Here is a 10,289-nt window from a genome sequence, read left to right as displayed (position 1 = left end):
TTCAGGGATTTCATTCATCAAGAGTTCAGACTAATTTCACTGTCTCTTAGGTTCACCTTTGAAATTCCTGTGATTAAAGTCTTGCCCAAGGAATTAATAATGTGAACACTACTTGACTGAGAAGAAGGTCTTTGGTCTACTTGAGGCAAGGAGCTTTCCGACCCTCTAGAAACATATCCTTGGAAGCAATTAGCGTGTTAATGAGGGTGGATTCTTATCAGACCGGTACAACCTCTTCTTGGCCCTGCCTTCCTAGCAGAGAGAGGCACTACGAGCTTGCAACCCCGACTTTTGCAGATTTCTGTAACGGAGGGATTTACTAGACCAGACAGCCTTCTCCTCTGAGGCTGACCTCCAAAGCTTTGTGGAGGGAGGTGGGGCTCTGGGTGTGTCCTGGGAGTCAGTCTCCGGGTCCTTCCCCCAAACATGTGATGATGATGCACGTGACTTGAGTCATGCCCAAATGACTCCAGGTAGTTTACCCAACAAGATATTTGGCAGTCATAGCTCTTGTCTTTCTAATTGGAAGGGCAAAGAGATGGATTAATGGATGGGAATCTGCAAGCTGAAAAATATATGAGCATTCCAGAGAAGGTACCAGCAGCCACGCGGCACCACTGTAAGCGGGTCAGTTTCTGCATCCGGGCCATGCGTTTTAATACACTGAGTGCCTGTTAGATGCCTGATAATGTGGGGAACCTGGGGGCTCAAGACACCTAAGTTCTAGCATGGGTTCTGTTAATAATCAGCTGTAGGGCTTCAGATAAGTCACTCTGACTACAGATTAGTTAGGGTTTATAGCATATTGAATTCAATAAGAATGACAGATTGGGGAAATTAGATACTTTCAAAGAGTAAGCACTAAATAAATGAGGTTTTATCCGACTTTATTGTCTGGTTGAAGGAGCAAATGCGGGCTGGCAAAGGGTCTTAGTCGGCAGATTCCCAGATGGTGAAACAGCCTTGTCCAAAGAATCAGTCAAATATGGTGAAACAGCCGTCTCCAAAGAATCAGTCAAAGGCTGATTTCAGATCATAGTTGCACTGCTGTAGGATTCTGTCCTGGTCTCAATTTTGTATCAGGGTCTTGAGTGAAGATCAAGAAAGACTAAAGACGGCACCAGGTTAGGAGCAAAGCCAATGTGCTAGATGTGAGCATTAGGATCCCGATCATCTTTCCTGACCCCAGTGCTCAGCCAAACCCAGCAAGAGGGAAGACTTTCAACCGTTGCTGTTCAATTTCATGTGGTTTTAGAATCAGAAGCACAAGAACTAGATTAGAGAGCCCTCGTTGGCAGCAGCTCACGGGAAAGAGATCTGGAGGTTTTAGTTGACCACAAGCATAATATGATCCAACAGTGTGACTGTTGGTAAAAACATTAAAATACTGGTAGACTGCCTTAATAGACAGATGGTATCCAGACCCAAGGAGGTGACACTGCAGGGTCCTTTGGCCTGAGCAGGCCAAGTCTAGAGGAATACATTCAGCCCTGAGCATTATCAGATTTGAAGAGAGAAAAAGTGACCAATGGGGGCACGTAATTGAGGAACCAGAGAGAGGATATAGAAGTGGGTTAACTGGTTTGGTGGAGACCAGCTAGTAGATGCTTACCATCCCATAATCTCCCTAAGCACACTGAAAATCAACATTCCCAGCCTTTCCTGGATGTAGTTTAGACTGTCTGATAGCTTCTGGCTGACAAATATGGCAGAATGTTGCCCTGTAAAGTGTCCTACGGTGCCATGTCTTACTCATTTTCTTCATTGACCTAAGGGCATGGCAGAACAACAAGTTCCAGGAATCTGGGCTCCAGAGTTATTTGGAATTCTGTGGTTTCAACCATGGCGAGAAGAAATCATGAGACTTTGTTGTGTTAAACCTGAGATTTGGGGAGTATTTGTTATAGCAGCTAGCATTGATGACTCTGACTATTCTCTTAGAGCTGCAGACAAGAAAATGGAGTGGAGAAAAGATGGTTACACATTAATATGTGTGGCATATTGATCCACTGAGATACTGCCTGCCTTGCCTTGTTCTCACAACTACAGGGAACTTAAGAGAATAGATGATGGTTTTATCCTCCTAGAAGAACCTGGGGAAATGTCTGTCATCTTGGAAATTGCTTCCCAGCCGATATACTTCCTTCTTTCTCCCTCTCCATACTTGGCTCTTCATGCTTCTCTCCCTGTCCAGTGGCAGTTACGAGAGGTAGGATTTTGTTGTTTTTGATGTTCTACTTAGATCTCCCTAGCATGCTGGGTATGTGATCTGGAGCACATGTCTTGATTACTCTGGGCTTTGGTTTCTTTATCCATAAACAGGACCTAACACTGGCCTGTTTCATGGAGGGGTTATGACAATTAATTGAGTTGATCATACAGCACACAGTTGTGCCAAGATAAGTTGGTAGATTTTCTGGTTTTGTTTGTTTTTCTGTCCTCAAGAACTTGCCACTCAGGTCTTTGGAAGGTCAGGCCAATCAAGCTTTGGACTCTGGAGAAAGAGATGATTTTGGCTCTTCAGTAAATGATAAAGTCAAGGTCTGGCCTGCCCTTCAGTGCACAGATGGGGTGGGGTGTTGTGACTGCAGAGGTTCCAGCAGGGAAGGTCTGGTGGGGGAAGGGAGATGCAGAGGTTGAACCCCTGATCCTGGGAGAGAATCCCGCAGGAGAAGTCTGTCTGATAGCTGAAGAAGGACTCACCCTGAGCTGGAGTATCATAAAATTGAAAGTGGATGGAGGTTGCCATCTGAATCTCAGTAACCAGAACCCCTTAGTGTTCCAGGGCCACAAGAGACAGGATTTGGAGTCAATATCCATGAAGGTATCTGGTAAAAGAGCATGAGATTATCTGTCTCTGTGCAGATTTCTATGAGTTATAGGGAGACTGCATATGACTGGAGGCAAGGCCACTGTGTCCCCCATGACCCTGCCTCATAATTGCCACTTAACCTTTCTGGGTCTTACTTTTCTCATTGAAGAAAATGGGAGCCGGGCATGGTGGCACCTGCTTGTCATCCCAGTACTTGAGAGGAGGAGAAAGGAGGAATGCAGGTTTGCAGCTAGCTTCAGCTACTAAGCGAGGCCCTCTGCAGCTTGATGAGACTCTTTCAAAAATAAAGAATAAAGCCAGGCGTGGTGGCACAGGCTTGTAATCCCAGCATTTGGGAGACTGAGACAGGACGATCAATAGAGCTGGGGGTGTAGCTCAGAGGTAGAATGCTCCTGGATGCCATCCGCAGTACCTCAAAAAAATAAATAAAAATTAAAGAAATAGAGAATAAAAAAATAGGGCTGGCGGTGTAGCTTGGAGGTAGAATGCCTCTGGGTTCAAGTCCCAGTACTTCAGAAAGCAGAAAAAGAAAATGAAGAAAGGAAGGAAGGAGAAAGAAAGAATGAATGAAAGAAAGAAAGAAAGAGAAAAAAGAAAGAACAAAGAAAATGGGAACAACATAATCTCTGCCATTTTTATGAAAAATGGGTATGGAAGACTCTCAAGAACTCATTGGTCTCACAAAGGACAATTCCAGTGCACACATCTATAACTCAGTTTTGGCTAAGAAGGAACTTGCTAACTTCTAAAATAGGCTCACACTGTTTCACGAGTCAGGGCCACCTGGAAACTGTTTCTCCTGAGAGAAAAAGAGAAATGGAGATTGAACCAGCCGTATCCCAGTGGAGCATTTTCAGGACAAGAGTCCTCCAGGGAGCTTTGGGCCAGGCCAGGGCCCTGCCCTGTGTGGACGGCACCCACGCTGCAGCGGAGCTTCCAGGTCTTTTGCGGCCTCTTTAGCAGATGGTACTGGCCCTCAACCCGACCCCGGCCAGCAGGGTGTGCAGCGGGGGATGCTGGGAGGGAGAGGGCAGATGCATCTCACTTAATAACTCAGGTCTGCTCCAGACAGTGAGGAGTTTCGCACGCTGCAAGGGCCGATCATGGAGCATTCTTCACAAATGAGAGAATGCACCTTTTTTTTCTTTTCCCAATAAAATAATTAAACCAGGATTTCTGGAGGCCCATCTGCCCAGGCTGTCTTTGTGGGGAGCAGAGAAGCTGGGAGGCTAATGGCTGGGCTGGTAAGGGGCTTGGCAGGCCCACTGAGAAGGGTGCTGGGGTGTCAGGGGGTGCTGGGGAGGGGCTACTGATTTCTCACCACCCCAGAAGACATATGACTTAGCACGTCCCTGGGTCTCCAGGGCCGCAGCCAGCTGTGTATTTTCGACATATGTTTAGTATTATCGGTGTTTTTACAATAATAACTGTGGTCTTGAAAGGGACTAAAATTAATTAAAATGTAGCACCCCGCCACATTTTGTATTATTACTATAGGAATGCCCGGCGGGCAAGGTCCTCCTTGGGGGGGGGGGTCATCTCAATCTATCCCTCTCTGCCTAGGTTTACACCTCAGTTGGCCTTAACAGTCAGCCTTAGAAGACTGCCAGCAAGGGAGACTGCAGTCTTAGAGCTTAAAATTCTTTCTTTCAAGGAAATCTTTCTTGGTATTTAAGCTAGTGTAAGAAGGAAAGGACCAACAGTTCAGTGTTTTGTTTGCTGTTGTTAGATTTACATGGAGGAAGCCCTGCTGGTGATATCTATCAAATTCTGTTGCCCTTATCTAAAAACCCCTGTCTGGCTGGGCGTGGTGGCGTGCACGCTTGTAAACCCCGTGCTTGGGAGGCGGAGACAGGAGGATCACGCTGGTTCGGAGCCAGCCTCGCAGGTTTTAGAGACCCTGTTTCCAAATAAAAATATAAAAATAGGTCTGGGAGTGTAGCCCGGACATAGAAGGGCTTCCAGGAACCCCAGTACCACCAAAAAACAAAACAAACAAACAAACAAACAAACAAAAAACAAAAAACAAACCCTGTCTGAAAAATCCTCTTGGGTCAGAGGTGAATAATCTGGCTCTTGGAGATGCGGAGAGTGCCTGGGTAGGGGGCAGCCTGCAGCTTCACACTGTAGAACCTTAGGGGGACCTTGGGCTTTCTCTCTCTTTCTTTCTTTCTTTCTTTCTTTCTTTCTTTCTTTCTTTCTTTCTTTCTTTCTTTCTTTCTTTCTTTCTTTCTGTGGTACTGGGGATGAAACCCTTCTACCTCCTGGCTACACTCCCAGACCTATTTTATATTTTTTCATTTGGAAACAGGGTCTCTTAAGCCAGTGAGGCTGACTTCGAACCTGCGCGATCCTCCTGTCTCTGCCGGGATTACAAGCGTGAGCCACCATGCCCAGCGACCTTGGGCTCTTCTATGCACTAAATGCCCTGCCCCTAATTTCTTATTTCTTATTTTGGTAATGAAGATTGAACCTAGGGGTATTCTACCTCTGAACTACACCCCTGTCCTATTTTAATTTTAATCAGGGTCTTGCTAAGTTGCTGAGGATATTACTAAATTGCTGAGGCTGGCCATGAACCTTCAACTCACATGTCTCAGCCTACTAGGATTCGAGGTGTACATCACCATGCCTGGTGCCAAATTAAAAAAATATATACATCCTCAGAGCCAGGCACGGCGGTACGTGCCTGTAATCCCAGTAATTGGTAAGTGAGACAGGAAGACGGCAGCTTGGAGGCCAGCCTCAGCATCCTAGCAAGATTCTGTTTCAAATAAAAGAAATATAATAGGGCATGGAAGCCGGGTGTGGTGGCACACACTTGTAATCCCAGCATTTGGGAGGCTGAGACAGGAGGATCCTGGTTCCTGGACAGCCTTTGCTACTTAGTGAGGCCCTTTGCAACCTAGTGAGATACTGTTTCAAAATAAAGAATAAAAAATAGGGCTAGGAGCCTGGCATGGTGGCTTACGCTTGTAATCCCCACGCTTGGGAGGCGGAGACAGGAGGATCACGCAGGTTCGAAGCCAGCTGTGCTGGCTTAAGAGACTCTGTTTTCAAATAAAAATATAAAAATAGGTCTGGGAGTGTAGCCTGGAGACAGAAGGGTTTCCAAGAACCCCAATACCACCAAAAAAAAAAAAAATAGGGCTAGGTGTATAGCTCGGAGGTAGAATGCCCCTGGGTTCCATCCCCAGTACTACAAAATAAATAAATAAATAAATAAATAAATAAATAAATAAATAAGGCAGGAAGGTGTAGCTCAGAGATAGTTTACCCCTGGGTTCCATCCCCAGCACCACCAAACCAAACCAAAGAAAACACAAATAAACAAAACTAAAACTAAAATAAAATAAACACTCCTCAGATGTTGCTGAGTATCTCGGGGGGGTGGGGGGGATGCCTCCAGCCGAGAAGCACTGGTTTAGGGACAGGAATTCTAGAATCCTGCTCTCCATCCCCCAGGATCCCCAGTCCCTGCTCCGAGGAAGCATCCAGGCTGTAATGACGCAGGCGTGTGCCACCCTCACTCCTGAGCAAGGGGTTAAGAGACTGGCTATGAATAACTCCTGCGGTTTGTGAGTGATTCACTTCTTGTAGCAGGTACCAACAGGGAGCCGTCCCTTCCGCTCCCTTGCATTCCGCTCTTTTTCCAAGTGGCTAGAAGTGGCCGTCGCTCCCGACTTGTCTCAAGTAGGTCACACGGCCCAGGTTGGGGTTGAGCCGCGGTGGCTTGTGGGCCAGGGCCCTGCGGTGATTACGGATGACTGCGTGTTTACTGCCTCATCACAGAGCTGTGCTGTTCACGTCATCCGTGTGTGTGTGTGTGTGTGTGTGTGTGTGTGTGTGTGTGTGTGTGTGTTGTTAGAGATGGAGCCTAGGCAAGCACTCCTCCACTGGCTAGATACTAGGTATTCAGATTCAGAAGTTTGAGGATTTAGAGCGATCAGGGGGACCGTGGGTGCCTGTCAAACTGTAATGTTATCGGGCCTGGCAGAGCCCAGCAGCGTCTTGGCAGAGCCCAGCCACCAGGTCTGTCATCCTTGAATTTGACCTGGAGGAGAATCCAGACTCCAGAGGCTCGGCTGGTCCTGCTGACATCATCCCCTTATCCCTCCACCACTCACCCACAGTTGCCCCTACCTTGTCCACTGACAGGCCTTCTTCCCCTCCACGCTCCCGCCCTCTTCCTGGGATGTTCTGAGCACAACCACCCCTCCCTCCCTCCTCATATGTTCCTGTCTCGGATACACCTGAGAGCTAGCTCACGCCACCTGATCCTCTCCTACAAAGTCCAGCTCTATCACGCCCCCATGTCCTCTTTCCCTGGAACAGCTCTCTGCCTACAGTTGGCCTGGCTTGTATATTCTTGGTGTGCCAGTCAGATGCTGAGATGAAGTTAGGGGTTATTTAGGGAATAACATGTGTGTGTGTGTGTGTGTGTGTGTGTGTGTGTGTGTGTGTGTGTGTGTGTGTGTGTGTGTGTTGCTGAGGATTGAACTCAGAGGCGTTCTTCCTCAGATCTACACCCCCGCCCTATTTTTTTTTTTAACTTGGAAATAGGGTCTCTCTAAATTGATGCGAGCCTTACTGAGTTTCTGAGTCCCGCATTGAGCCTGTGATCCTCCTGTCTCAGCCTCCCAAGTTACTGGGATTACAGGCGTGCGCCACCACGTCCAACTGGGGAATAACATTTTTGAAAGAAGGGGAGGAAGAGCCGGGCGTGGTGGCGCACGCTTGTCATCCCTGCGCTTGGGAGGCTGAGACAGGAGGATCGCACAGGTTTGAAGCCAGCCTCAGCTACTTAAGTGAGGCTCTCAGCAACTTAGTGAGACCCTGTTTCCAAATAAAATATAAAATAGGTCTGGGAGTATAGCCCGGAGGTAGAAAAAAGCCCCTGGGTTCTACCCCCAGTACCACCACAAAAAAAAAAAAAGAAAGAAAAAAAGAAAGAAAGAAGGGGAGGAAGCAGGAAGGGGTGGGGGAATCCTCAGAATGTGGAGACCTAAAGGTTGCTCTCTGCTGATCCCTGGGGAGTATTGGAGCAGAGACTGCCCCCTGGAGAAGTCCCTATGGGTGGGCATGTCATGGCCCTTGGACCACCACCTTGCTCAGTCATTGGCCAAGGCCACAGGAGCAGCATGCTCTCAGTCTGGGAGCTGAAGATGGGCTCCAGGACACACGTGTGGAGGCTGTCTGCCAGTCATGCTCCTCCCAGCTAAAAGGGGACTCCTTTCTTGGAGGGAGCAATGCAGCCCCATGTCTGCCCTATGGGGTAGGGCAGAATGCATGCCTCCCAATAGCAGAGCCCTCGTTGACCTCCTTGTGGCTGATCCTATTCCCTAGAACAGAGCTTGGTGCATGGGTGGAGCACAAATAATACTGCAGATTGAGAGATATGTGTCATGTTGGGGACAAGTGCTGGGAAGGGTCTCAGACCATATACCTTCCTGCAATGCCTCCAGGGTCTTAAAAGCTAAAAGGAAGAAAGGAGGGATGGGAGGGAGGGAGGGAGGGAGGAAGGAAGGAAGGAAGGAAGGAAGGAAGGAAGGAAGGTGAAGAGAAAGGAAGGATGGGAAAAAGAAAGGTAAAAAGAAAGGAAGAAAGAAAATAAATAATTAAAAGAAGAAGTGAGAAGAAAATCACGGTGTTGGGGCATCCTGTGGCTTACCTCTTCAGTGCTGAAAGATGGAGACTGGGTGGCATCTTTCGAGCTTTCTGTGTACGCCGTGTGGGGAGGGGGAGACAACACCGGGGAGTCCCAGAGGCAAAGGTAAACAGAGCTATCAGGTGGGGCAAAGGCACACACCAGAGGGCTGTGGGGGCCTGTCAAACCGGAATGGTTATCTGGTCTGGCAGAGCCCAGCATCTTGGGTGGCCAAAGAAACCTTAGATATGGTGTTTCCAAGAGCCTGGGGGTGGGGAAAGCCTGTCCTTCCCTTTCCCCTGCCTTAGAATTTTTCTCTGCCAGAGGACCCAGGCTGAGATGGGCTTGGTGGCCTGAGCTGCTACTCTCTTGATGCCCAAGAGTTCAAGAAAGCAGGCTCATCTACGTAGAAGTTTGTATGTGTGCGGCATGCAGTCAACAAAGAGGAATCTTTGGGTGGCACAGACACCCATGGGGCAGGTGCCCAGGAGTCTCGGGGTTCATGCATTGTGCGGCGGGGGAGCGAGAGGAGAGATGCCTGGCTCAGAAGGCAGATGAGAAGCGCAGTTTCCAAACTCAGAAATACAAGAAACAGAATTTTTCTCATGACTCAATTTTACCGGGGCATTTCTGAATCCCTGGCTTTCCTTTCTTATTGGTGATACATCAACGTGGAGACATGCGGAAGGTTAATGGGGGGCTTTGGCAGTGGCACTGGGGGGGGCAATCATTTGTCCACACTGGACTCTTCTGAAAGCTTCAGCAACTTTTCATGGGTCCTCAGCCATCAGTCCACACGGTCACTGCTAAGTTGTCCTTTGTTTCTAACCAGAGACCCTCCAGAACCATGTTCCTCTGTCTGCATCCTTGGGGTGTCCCTGGTGGTACCCCTGCTTGGTGCTCAGGCTCTCTCCTTCCTCTGCTCCCCAGCATATGGAGTCTTCACTCTTCCTTGTCCTATATTCTGTCAAATCCGCTGTCTGCTATACATTTCAAAAGCCATTTCTGAAACCCAAGAATCAGAATTTATTACATCATTTCTTTGCCTTCTTCTGTCTTTTGTGTATTCTCTAATGTGTCAAATTCAACAGGGCTGCACTAACTAGATTAGGGAAAACCAGAAAGTGCAAGGAAATAATACCACGGGTCGGCGGGTAGGTGGAGGTGGGTGTTGGTTAGTATTTCAACAGCATGACCCCACCACGCTTGCTTTGGGGACGTTTCTGTCCAGAGCTCTACTCCCATCCAACCTCATGGAGACACTCTCTCCCTTTCTCTTACAGGTTGGGCTGGTCCAGCTGGGAGAACTGAGAGCTGGCACTGTCTTATCTTCCATCCTCTATGGCCGCAAATGTGTAATCAGGCACTGATGGGGCAGAGGCGGGGTCCTTATTCCTCTCATCAGCAAGCCCTTCCTTTGCTGTGGCCAGACCCTGTTTGGGGAAGTCAAGAGAATAGGAAAGCTGACCCAGCCCCTGGAGAAATGGAGTCACCAGCAGAGAGCAAACATATCAAGGGGCCGCCATTTTGGAATTTTAAAAGCCATGAAATCCAGACTGAAGTCAGTGTATCTTTGTCTACTTCTAGGCAGGGTGTTTATGTAAAGAGGGCTCCCTTGGGCTCTAAAGGCAGGAAACCTAGGTTTGACTATTAGTCTACCAGGCCAGTGATTCTGAGAAACACTTCATTTCTCTTTGTTTCCTCTTTAAATGGACATAACAGTTATGTATAAAGCCCTTAGAACACTGTTTGACATATCTGTTCATGCCCACTCTCTGTTAATTCTTTTCCTTTTTCTTAGGAGTCTAA

This window comes from Muscardinus avellanarius, assembly GCF_963383645.1.
Source record: "Muscardinus avellanarius genome assembly, chromosome: 16".
NCBI lineage: Eukaryota > Metazoa > Chordata > Mammalia > Rodentia > Gliridae > Muscardinus > Muscardinus avellanarius.
Note: the sequence above shows the minus strand (reverse complement) of the source record.